Genomic DNA, 12,561 nt, shown 5'->3' on the forward strand with positions numbered 1-12,561 from the left:
TGATCCTAAACACACCTCGAAATCCACGGGAGATTACATCAAGAGGCGTAAACTGAAGGTTTTGCCATGGCCTTCACAATCTCCTGACCTCAACATAATTGAAAATCTATGGATAGACCTTAAAAGAGCAGTGCGTGACAGACAGCCCAGAAATCTCAAAGAACTGGAAGACTTTTGTAAGGAAGAATGGGCAAAGATACCTAAAACAAGAATTGAAAGACTCTTGGCTGGCTACAAAAAGCGTTTACAAGCTGTGATACTTGCCAAAGGGGGCAGTACAAGATATTAACTCTGCAGGGTGCCCAAACTTTTGCAGATGCCATTTTTTTGTTTTCTGCTATTTTGAAAGTGTAAATGATGGAAATAAAATCTAACTTTTGTTGACATATTATAAGAATGTCTAATCTGTAATTTGATGCCTTTTGGAGATTTTTCCATCTTTCCTTGGCTTCTTTATGCACATTAATACAAATTTTTAGCTGGGGTGCCCAAACTTTCGATCCCCACTGTATACAAGGAGGAGGAATTAGGGGGGGGGGTATATACAAGGAGGAAGGATTAGGGGGGATATATGTGTGAGGAGGAGGGATTGGGGGGGGATATGTGCAAGGAGGAGGGATTAGGGGGGATATATACAAGGAGGAGGAATTAGGGGGGATATATACAAGGAAGAGGAATTGGGGGGATATGTGCAAGGAGGGGGGATTGGGGGGATGTGTACATAGTGGGGGGATATGTATAATGATGATGAGGAATTAGGGGGGATATGTACAAGGAGGAGGGATTAGGGGGGATACGTGCGGGGAGGAGGGATTGGGAGGGGGGTATGTGCAAGGAGGAAGGATTGGGGGGATATGTGCGAGGAGGAGGGATTAGGGGGGATATGTGCGAGGAGGAGGGATTGGGGGGGATATGTGCAAGGAGGAGGGATTGGGGGGGATATGTGCGAGTAGGAAGGATTAGGAGGGATATGTGCAAGGAGGAGGGATATGTACAAGGAGAGGGGTTTGTGGTGGATATGTACAAGAAGGAGGAATTAGGGGGGATATGTGCAAGGAGGAGGGATTGGGGGGATATGTACAAGGAGCAGGAATTAGGAGGGATGTGTGCAAGGAGGAGGAATTGGGGGGGATATGTTTCAAGAAGGAAGGATTAGGGAAGATATGTGCAAGGAGGAGGGATTGGGGAGATATGTCCAAGGAGGAGGGATTGGAGGGGGATTCGTGCAAGGAGGAGGGACTAGGGGGGATATGTGCAAGGAGGAGAGATTAGGGGGGATATGTGCTAGGAGGGGGTATTGGGGGATATGTGCTAGGAGGGGGATTGGGGGGAGGAATGTGCTTGAAGGGGGGACTGAGCGGTTTGTGCTATGAGGGGGGGTTGGGGGAGATATGTGTTAGGAGGGGAAGGGGAAGGATATGTGCTAGGAGGTGAAAAGAGGGGGCTAAGTGCTATGAGAGGGGATTTGGGGGATATGTGCAGGGAGAGGGGATTGGGGGAATATGTGCTAGGAGGGGGGTTTGGGGGAATATGTGCTAGGAGGGGGGATTGGTGATGGGAGTTTTTGATAAGAGGGGGTGGTGAATTTGGGCTAAGAGGGGGATTGGGGAGGGCATTGTGCTAGGAGGAGGTGGAGGAATTTGGGTTAAGAGGAGCGGGCTGGGGAGGATTTGTGCTAGGAAGAGGAATTTGGGGGGGGTTGGGTGGGAAGGGAGGATTTTTGCTGGGAAGAGTAATAGGATGGGATTCTAGGATGAGAAATTTGAGGAAAAGAAGATGTGTACTAGAGGTGAAATGTTTTGGGTAGGGGAGATTTTTGCAGGGGAAATTGGAGATTTGAGCTGGGAGGTGGGATTGAGTGGCAAAGATTTGTGTTGAGAGGGGGGATTTGGACTTGGAAGAGGGGGAATTATTCAATTGTGCTGTTGACTTGCAGATGGAATTTATGCTTAGGGTGTGAGAGTGCTGATCAGTACTGCTTGTTTTTGTTTTTTGAGGAGGAGAGATTTATTCTGAGACATGAAATGTGGGCACTAAATATATCCCCTCTCCTCACATCACATAGCTGAGATTGGATTTCCTTACAGACACAGCCTCGATCTGTAGCCAGCTATACACTGTGCAGATGGATGCTGTGTCTGTGAGGGAATCTGATCTCAGCTATGTGCTGTGTGGGGTGGAGGAGATCTGAGTACCCAGGCTGTTTGCAGTGTGGGGAAGGGAGGAATAGACCTGCTGAGTGCTCTGCCAGCAGTAACCCTGTCCTCTTCTCTGCTGACCAATGTCCTATGCCTTGCTGACTCGTGTCCTCTGCACTGCTGACCTGGCAACCCCTTTTCTCCACCCTGCTGACCCGTGTCCTCTGTTCTGCTGACCCTCTGCACACTGTCTTTTGTATACTGCCCTCTGCTCTGATAACCCTCTGTACACTGTCCTACAAACTAATGACCTTTGTAGACTGCCCTATAAACTGCTGACCCTATTTTCTGCCCTGCTGGCTCCCTGTACACTGCCCTATTGACCGTACATCCTCTGCCTGCCCCCCCCCCTGATTTTTTTTACTGCACCCTTACATCAGACTGTCTAGATCCAGCCCTGCCCTGCCCCAGAGGATTGTGGGCAGTGACAGTGAAAGTTAACCCCACATCAAGGCCATTGAGGTCCGTGACAATGAATATTAACTCCATCCCCCCATTGGTATCCCACCCATCACACGTTCCCACAATGCTTTCTCTCCCCAGGCTGGGGTTTTGCTTGTACTGTGGACAGAGATAACTCCACCAGCAGTACAGTCTATCTTTCATCCATTGCCAAGTGCGTTCTGCTTACTGTATGGTGCCCAGTAGCCTGTGGGCTGCATGCAGAGGGCCAGTAGGCCTTGTGTTGGGCATCAGGGTTCTTGGAGTTGGTACTCTAGACCAGTGGTCGGCAAGCCGCGGCTCGCGAGCCACATGCGGCTCTTTACAAGCTTAAATGCGGCTCTTCTGTGTGCCGGGCGCCCGCTCCCCTCCCTCCTCTCCCTCCTCTCGGACGGGCGTGTGCAGGGCGGCCGCCCCCTCACCTCCCCTCCCTCCTCTCGGACGGCCGCCGGCTCCCCTCCCTCCTCTCGGGTGGCCGCCCCAAAAGTCAGGACTCTGCAGCTGTCAGGATGTAGGCGGGGCAGCCAGGATGTAGGCGGGGCAGCGTGACAAACTCCTCTCCTCTCACAGTCCGCCCTGAAGACCAGAACGGCGCGGGAAGCACGGTGAGAGGAACGCGCGGAGCAAAGGTAAGTGAATTGACACAGGGGGGACTTACTATATGGGGGATGAATTACTATATGGGGGACTTACTATATGGGGGGACTTACTATATGGGGGGGGACTTACTATATGGGGGATGAATTACTATATGGGGGACTTACTATATGGGGGGGGACTTACTATATGGGGGACTTACTATATGGGGGACTTACTATATGGGGGATGAATTACTATATGGGAGATGAATTACTATATGGGAGATGAATTACTATGGGGGGGATGAATTACTATGGGGGATGAATTACTATATGGGGGATGAATTACTATGGGGGATGAATTACTATATGGGGGATGAATTACTATGGGGGATGAATTACTATATGGGGGATGAATTACTATGGGGGATGAATTAATATGGGGGATGAATTACTATATGGGGGATGAATTACTATATGGGGGATGAATTACTATGGGGGATGAATTACTATGGGGGGATGAATTACTATGGGGGATGAATTACTATATGGGGGATGAATTACTATGGGGGATGAATTAATATGGGGGATGAATTACTATATGGGGGATGAATTACTATATGGGGGATGAATTACTCTATGGGGGATGAATTACTATATGGGGGATGAATTACTATGGGGGATGAATTACTATATGGGAGATGTATTTTCAGTTTTAAAAATGTGGCTCTCAAAATAAATTTCAATCGTGGTTTTGGCGAGATTTGGCTCAGTTGAAAAAAAAAGGTTGCCCACCACTGCTCTAGACTGTTCTAAAATTGATGTTATTTTAATGCAGTGATCCCAAGCCAAAACCATTTTTTTCTTTTCTTTGGATAAAAAAGAAGAACCTTGATCAGGTTTTAAAACTGAACTCCTGACTAAACATGTATTGTGTAAGTACAAAAGGCATGTGTTTTCTTTATGGAATGTTGGTATGTGCTAGTATTCCTTCCAGATCTGTGCTGTAATCTGATATGAACCTTTGCTGTTGTGTAGGAGTTTCCTGTAATATCCAGTTACTGCTGCTCTTTCCTCACCCACATGGAAGAAAAATATATTTGAAATATATTTAAAAAAATATTATTTCCAAATATATTGACATATATTTGAAATGCTACAATTTTGGCCATATTCAATATACTGTATTTCAAAATATATTTCAATAAATATACAGTATCTCACAGAAGTGAGTACACCCGAAGTGAGTACACCCCTCAAAGTTTTGTAAATATTTTATGATATCTTTTGATGTGACAACACTGAAGAAATGACACTTTGCTACAATGTAAAGTAGTGAGTGTACAGCTTGTATAATAGTGTACATTTGCTGTCCCCTCAAAATAACTCAACACACAGTCATTAATGTCTAAACCTCTGGCAACAAATTGGGACCAATTAGCCATTTTCCCTCCCGGTGTCATGTGACTCGTTAGAGTTACAAGGTCTCAGGAGTGAATGGGGAGTAGGTGTGTTAAATTTGGTGTTATCGCTCTCACTCTCTCATACTGGTCACTGGAAGTTCAAAATGGAATTTCATGGCAAAGAATTATCTGAGGATCTGAAAAAAAGAATTGTTGCTCTACATAAATATGGCCTAGGCTATAAGAAGATTGCCAAGACCCTGAAACTGAGCTGCAGCACGGTGGCCAAGACCATACAGTAGTTTACCAGGACAGGTTCCACTCAGAACAAGCCTCGCCATGGTCAACCAAAGACGTTGAGTGCAAGTGCTCAGTGTCATATCCAGATGTTGTCTTTGAGAAATAGACGTATGAGTGCTGCCAGCATTGCTGCACAGGTTGAAGGGGTGGGGAGCTCAGACCATACGCCGCACACTGCATCAAATTGGTCTGCATGGTTGTTGTCCTAGAAGGAAGCCTCTTCTAAAGTTGATGCACAAGAAAGCCCGCAAACAGCAAAAAGAGCTTGATTTTGGTCTCATCTGACCACAATACTTTCAACCAGTCCTCCTCTGCATCATTCAGATGTTCAGTGGCAAACTTCAGATGAGCTGGGATATGTACTTTCTTGAGCAGAGAGACCTTGCGGGCACTGCAGGTTTTCAATCCTTGTTGGCGTAGTGTGTTACCAATTGTTTTCTTGGTGACTGTGATCCCAGCTGCCTGGAGATCATTGACAAGATCCTCATGTGTAGTTCTGGGATGATTACTCACTGTTCTCATGATCATTGACACTCCACAAGGTGAGATCTGACAGGTGAGACTGACAGTTATTTTGTGTTTCTGCCATTTGCAAATGATTGCACCAACTGTTGTCACTTTCTCACCAAGCTGCTTGGTGATAGTTTTGTAGCCCAGTCCAGCCTTGTGTAGGTTGACAATCTTGTCTCTGACATCCTTGGACAGCTCTTTGGTCTTTGCCATGGTGGAGAGTTTGGAATCTGATTGTTTGATATCTCCTGTGGACAGGTGTCTTTTATACAGGTAACAAAATGAGAATAGCAGCACCCCCATTAACAGACTGCTTCTAATCTCAGCTTGTTACCTGTATGAAAGACACCTGGAAGCCAGAAATCCTGCTGAATGATAGGGGATCAAATTCTTATTTCCCTCATGAACATGCAAATCAGTGCATAATTTGTTAGACATGTATTTCTTTTGAATTTTTTGTTGCTATTATGTCTCAGTGTTACAATACACCTACCATTCGATTTTTAGACTGATCATTTCTTTGTGAGTGGGCAAACATTCAAAATCAGCAGGGGATCAAATACTTATTTCCTTCACTGTATGTCTTTAAAAATACAAATCTACATTTTTGGAATGCATTTACAAACGTATGTAAAAATATGTTATTTTTTTTATTCCCTAATGTTTATTAGGTTCAAAGAGACAGAACAACTCAAAAATACAACATAAAAGAGATAACAAAAGATTCACAATGATCAAGTCAGGTAGAAAAACACAGTGTTTTAGATGATACAATTTGTCCGAAATACACAATCAGTCTATAGCAAAATGGGAGAATGGGAACTGCAAGGAATTACCTCCTGAATGAAATAGAGGAAAGACTATTCAAAATCGCGATTTTGGGTATAGGGCTCTCGTGAGGGCATGGATCTCTAACTGATTGAGGAGCAGTGTACTCTGAATTCATTGGAAGGTCAGTGAAAGATGAAGCGTGGCACCAAACCAGGTAAATCTACGTAGAAGGGGATTGCGGATTGGGATCTATAGTAGCCTTATATTAAGTCAAGGAGTATACATCTTGTTTACCAAAATTAGATGTGTGCCTATCAAGATCATCCGAAAAAAAAAAAATAAGAGAGTGTGAATGATAAAATGATAGCATAAATATGAGGGGAAGGAAGAAAAATAGGAAGTTAACAGAAAGCAGGAGAGGAGGGAGGAATCACAGGTGGGAAGTGACTAGGAAAGGGGTAGGGGCAGAAAGAAGGGGTAAGAAAAAGGAAAAAAAAGGGGGGGGGAAGGGTAGAGCATAGTGAGAACTAGTGAGAAGAGGGATCGAGGCTGTGATCATTTCATCAGGGGCCAAGCAAGTGGGCAGATGCGTTTCCTATTATCTAATATTAAAGAGAAGGGCAGTTCCAAGAGGGGAGGACGAGTAAACAAATCATTTGAGAAGGTGGATAAGGGTTCCAAGATTGGGAGCTGTCAAGGAGGAGAACCCATAATTGAGCGGTATTCAGAGGTTGTTTGGAAGTGGAGCCAGCAGGCCCAAGTGTGAGAAAATTTAGTCGGGTTATCGCATGATGACTCGATGAGTTCCTCCATCTCCGCCACTCTACCCAGGTATGTCAGCCAATCTCAGATCAACGGGGGTCGGGTAGATCTGCATAGGGCTGGCAAGCTTAATTTGGCTGCATTTAACATGTGAAGTAAATTTTGAAGTATTTGAAGTAAAGGCACCTGGGGATAGAGGTATGGTGGAGGAGACATTGGGAAGGGAGAATTCAAGAGGTACTGAAGAGTCCAATAAGGTTATGTGGTGGACCTCCTTCCAGAAAGGTTGAATGGCAGGGCAGGACCACCAAATGTGAAGAAGTGAACCATCCTTAGAATCACATCTCCAACAAGATTTGGGTATGATTGGATTAAAGTGATGGAGCCTGGAGGGGGTCCTGTACCAGCGGGAGGCCAATTTATATCCATTTTCATGAGCTGACATGTTTAACAAACCTTTATGTGCATAAGTGAAAATTTGGTTCCAGTCCGAGGAAGACAGGTGGATCTCCAAGTCTCTCATCCAAGCTCTGCAAGCTGGGAGAGTGAGAGGGGATTAGTCTCCAAATAGGAGAAGATACGTGGTAGAGACCAGGTGTCGTTGGGGTTCCGTTTTGGAACAAAGGGTTTCGAAGGGGGTGAGAGGCAAAATGGGAAATGCCATCTGTATGGAATGTTGTGAGAGCGTAGCGAATCTGGAAGGGGGCGGAGTTCCCACCTTTGTTGCAGAGTGAGGTTAGAGAGATCTTGGAATAAATTAATCTCTGTGCCACGATATAAGAGACACCTCCTTTCTCTACGCTTCTCAGGATGTCTTCTTTTAGCAGGAAGTTTACTAAACAGCATAAATTGTCCCGTGGTGGGTCGGTATCCGTGCAACTAGGTTGAAGTGATCTGTGCGCTCTTTCTAAGTCAATGGGGGATGCTGGCGGGCACCCCAGAAGATCATTAAATATCGCCACGACCGTTTTTGGGATATAACTTGGTTCAATGGACTCTGGCAGACCGCGAATTCTAATATTGTGCCTGAGTCCGCGATTATCCAGATCTTCTATGTGTCTGTAGAATTTGCGGATATGCTGGGAATGAGAGGCCTTCACCTGCTGTATTTCCGCTATGGCGTCTGCATGCTGTCTGTTAACATGTTCCACTATTCTGGAACCTAAAGTATGAAGGTCATCACGGAGGTCAGATAAGGCTGTAGTTAGGGTAATCTTTATGTCAGCAGCCACTGCATGGAGGACCCTTAGGGAGAGTGTGTGATTCTCTGCAGAGAGATCATGCTGAGGGACTGAGTCAGCAGGTGTGTCTGTGACTATCCCTGGAGAGCAAACTGCCGTGGCTGATGCAGGGAAAGGAGTGGGGGAGAAGGAGAGGGGGATGGCTGCGGCCTCTCCCTCTGCTTGGAGCGGAACAGCTCTTGAATTTGGCGGGTCTGCTAGGGATTAGAAGCCTGCGGGGAGCGGAATCCGGGATCCCTGTGTGCTCCGGTCCCCCTTCCCCATCTTTCATTGCCTACTGCTCACCCGATCCTCGTGGCTGAGGGTGCAGGGATCTCCGGCCGGTGGGAGCTCCGGGATCCAGCAGCCATTGCAGACTCGGCACGCCTCCCCCCATAAAAAATATATGTTATAATGACTTTTTTTTATGTTAAATCTGAAGAATATATTTAAAAAATATATATTTTTAAATATATATTTTTTTAATATATTCGTCAGAATTTTTTAACATATAAAAAAGTAATTTTAACATATATGTTTACATATATTTGTAAATGCATTCCAAAAATGTTGATTTTTATTTTTACAGACACAGTATATTTGAAATGTATTTTTAAAAATATTTTTCACATATTTTGTAATAAAAACGCATTTCAACATGCAGTATATATATATACTGCAATATATATATATATTGCATATATTTATTGAAATATATTTTGAAATATATTGAATATGGGCAAAATTGTAGCATTTCAAATATATGTCAATATATTTGGGAAGAATATTTTTAAAATATATTTCAAATATATTTTTCTTGCATATGGGCATGCATGGTGACTGGTCTTGTACCCGCCCCCTCCTGTAGATGTCTAATGGCAGCCTACAGTGGGTGGAGCCAAGTGGAGTTCCTCACACAGCTTTGCTCTCCACCTAATCTATGTGCAGCACAGGAATGATGTCCCTGCTACTTTTACAAAGTAATAACTGCAATTGCAAAGGTATTTGGTGCACATAGAGTGGATTTTTACCCTTTTCGTCTATTGAGAAATATATTTAATTGAAAGTTTTTGTGTCCACGGGGCACAAAACAAATTTCTAAGTAATGTAGAAAGTTTAGAGCCTCTGTGAGTTGTTGTTTTTTTTTGCTGGAGTTTTGGAGAAACAAGAGCATAAAGGGTACTGATTCACAGATTCAAGGAACCACATAAACATTTATGTGTGTGTACACTACATCAAACCAAGAAAAAAAGGAAATGAAAAAAACAAACAAAAAGAACAACAATAAATAGATAAATAGATTGTCTATATGTTGAAGTTTCACTTATTGATTTGTTCATATTTAGTATTTTCTGGCAGGGCATCTATTCTATTTGGATATTTTCATTTACTTGTGTTTGGTTATTCTCTAGGTATGCACATATATCACCTTTAGTTAGGGGCTCTATCAGGTGTTTACTGTTTGCTTTATGGTTAGGTTTAGTGAATAGCGCAGCACTATTTATCTATTCATTGATTTTAGTGCTGTGGGGACACAATTTGGTATTTGCAGCCACTCTTAGTTTATCATATTAGCAAGTGCAAGAGAATTTTTTCTTTGTTAAAAAAAATCAACTTTTCATTTACAAGCACTCCTCCAAACAACGTCCAGAGCTGGGTCACAACACCTGAAGTAAACTTTACCATCCAAATGGCTTCTCTTGAAAGTACTTTCTTTTTTCCATTATAAGCTTACAGCTTCTTTAATATACCCCGAAAGAAAAGCAGTACACTGCTATTGGTTCCCTACGGAACCATCTTTTTTTAATATGTTTTCTATTTTGTCTCGTTGTGGAGGACTGTGCTCCTACTCCTCCTTATGGTGTTTACATTGTTATCCTTCTTTGTCTGGTCTCTGCAAGTTTTCTTCCACGTCAGTCTTCTTGGTTCTCAAAATGTCTTCCTCAACATCATCCCTCTCTGGTGCACACGTATGAATACAGGTCTTTTTTCCACAACCCTCCAATACATTATTTGGTGACATGAATACCTATCAACGATGAACATACTGGCTTTTTATTCGTGTAATATTTAAGATCCTTTCAATTAATGCCCGCGGCCTTAAACATCTGGCCAAGAGGTTTTCTCTATGGAAAGAAGCCACCAAGTCTGCCACTGATATCCTCGTTGTTGAAGAAACTCATTTTCAAGCATCAGCTGCTTCAAAGTGCCAACCTAAGGACTTCCCATATATGTTTTCTGCCACTTTTTCCTCAAAAAAAGTGGGGTTACCATAGCTATCAAGAACTCAGTATCCTTTACCTTACAGTCTTCTTTTATTGATGAAGGAGGACGGTATATCATCTTAGTATGCGATGTTAATGATATCAGATATACTATTGTCGGTGTGTACGCTCCAAACTCTCATCAATTAAAACTATTTCAGAAACTTTTTTCTCGTGTAAATAAGATGAAAAGTAGTAGCCTTATAGTATGTGGCAATCTCAATTTTGTTGAGGATCCCCACCTGGATTCGTCCTTTCCCTCTAAACAAAAATTTCACTCCTATGCATTACATTTCCTTTTGCATTTAGAGTATATATATGATGTTTGGAGATGCCAACACGCTATGGAAAGGGATTACACATACTATTCGCCACGCTACAATTCATACTCACGTATTGATACTTTTTTGGTAGACAAATGGTTACTGCAAAGAGTCTCCTCCTCTAATATCACTGATATCACGTGGTCAGACCACGCTGCTGTCTCTATAACAATTTCAGAAGCAAACACATGTCATCCTATCCGCCTATGGCGATGCAACAACCGACTTCTTAAAGAGTTAAACACTAGCAAATAGAGATGAGCGAATCGAACTAGGCGAACCGGAATTCGAGTCGAATTTCAGGAAATATTCGATTCGTGTCGAAACCGAAATTTTGCCTACTTCGGGTGCGCGAATCGAACATTTCCCGATCAGCCGGCAAAAGTGTCCCTGCAGTGAGCTCCGCTATTTCTGACAGTTCTCTGACAGAAGGAACACATGTTTAGCGGTTGAAACATTGTATCTATTAGTTTACATTTAGGATACAGATGTTTCAACCACTGTACATGTGAAGAAGTTGTGAGAGAACTGTCAGAAATAGAGGAACTCTGCACATACACTTTTTGCCGGCTTGGAATTATTCTTCTTTTCATCCTACTTCTTCTTCTTCTTCATCCTCAGAAGAAGAGGATGAGGATGAGGATGAAGAAGAAGAAGAAGAAGAAGAAGAAGAAGAAGTAGGATGAAAAGAAGAATAATTCCAAGCCGGCAAAAAGTGTATGTGCAGAGTTCCTCTATTTCTGACAGTTCTCTCACAGCTTCTTCACATGTACAGCGGTTGAAACATCTGTATCCTAAATGGAAACTAATAGATACAATTTGTATCTATTAGTTTCCATTTAGGATACAGATATTTCAACCGCTGTACATGTGAAGAAGCTGTGAGAGAACTGTCAGAAATAGAGGAACTCTGCACATACACTTTTTGCCGGCTTGGAATTATTCTTCTTTTCATTCTTCTTCTTCTTCCTCATCCTCATCCTCATCCTCAGCCTCTTCTTCTGAGGATGAGGATGAAGAAGAAGAAGAAGAAGAAGTAGGATGAAAAGAAGAATAATTCCAAGCCGGCAAAAAGTGTATGTGCAGAGTTCCTCTATTCTGCAGATACACTTAGAGGAGCTCTGCAGATACACTTAGAGGAGCTCTGCACATACACTTTTTGCCGGCTTGGAATTAATCTTATTTTCATCCTACTTCTTCTTCTTCTTCTTCTTCATCCTCATCCTCAGAAGAAGAAGAGGATGAGGATGAGGATGAAGAAGAAGAAGAAGAAGTAGGATGAAAATAAGAATAATTCCAAACCGGAAAAAAGTGTATGTGCAGAGCTCCTCTAAGTGTATCTGCAGAGCTCCTCTAAGTGTATCTGCAGAATAGAGGAACTCTGCACATACACTTTTTGCCGGAAACCGCTGTATGGAGTGAATGTCCCAGAACTGTCAGAAATAGACTATTTATGACAGTTCTGGGACATTCACTGCATACAGCTGTTTTAACCGCTGTATGGAGGGAATGTCATGGAACTGTCAGAAATAGACTATTAATGACAGTTCTGGGACTGTCCTTCAATGCAGCGGTTGAAACATTGTATGTATTTGTTTCCATAAATGGATCCATTTATGGAAACAAATACATACAATGTTTCAACCGCTGCATGGAAGGACAGTCCCAGAACTGTCATTAATAGTCTATTTCTGACAGTTCCATGACATTCCCTCCATACAGCGGTTAAAACAGCTGTATGGAGTGAATGTCCCAGATCTATCAGAAATAGACTATTTATGACAGTTCTGG

The sequence above is a fragment of the Staurois parvus genome, unplaced genomic scaffold (genome assembly GCF_062004578.1).
Source record: "Staurois parvus isolate SC_StPar_1 unplaced genomic scaffold, SC_StPar_1.0 ptg000102l, whole genome shotgun sequence".
In the NCBI taxonomy this organism is placed as follows: Eukaryota; Metazoa; Chordata; class Amphibia; order Anura; family Ranidae; genus Staurois; species Staurois parvus.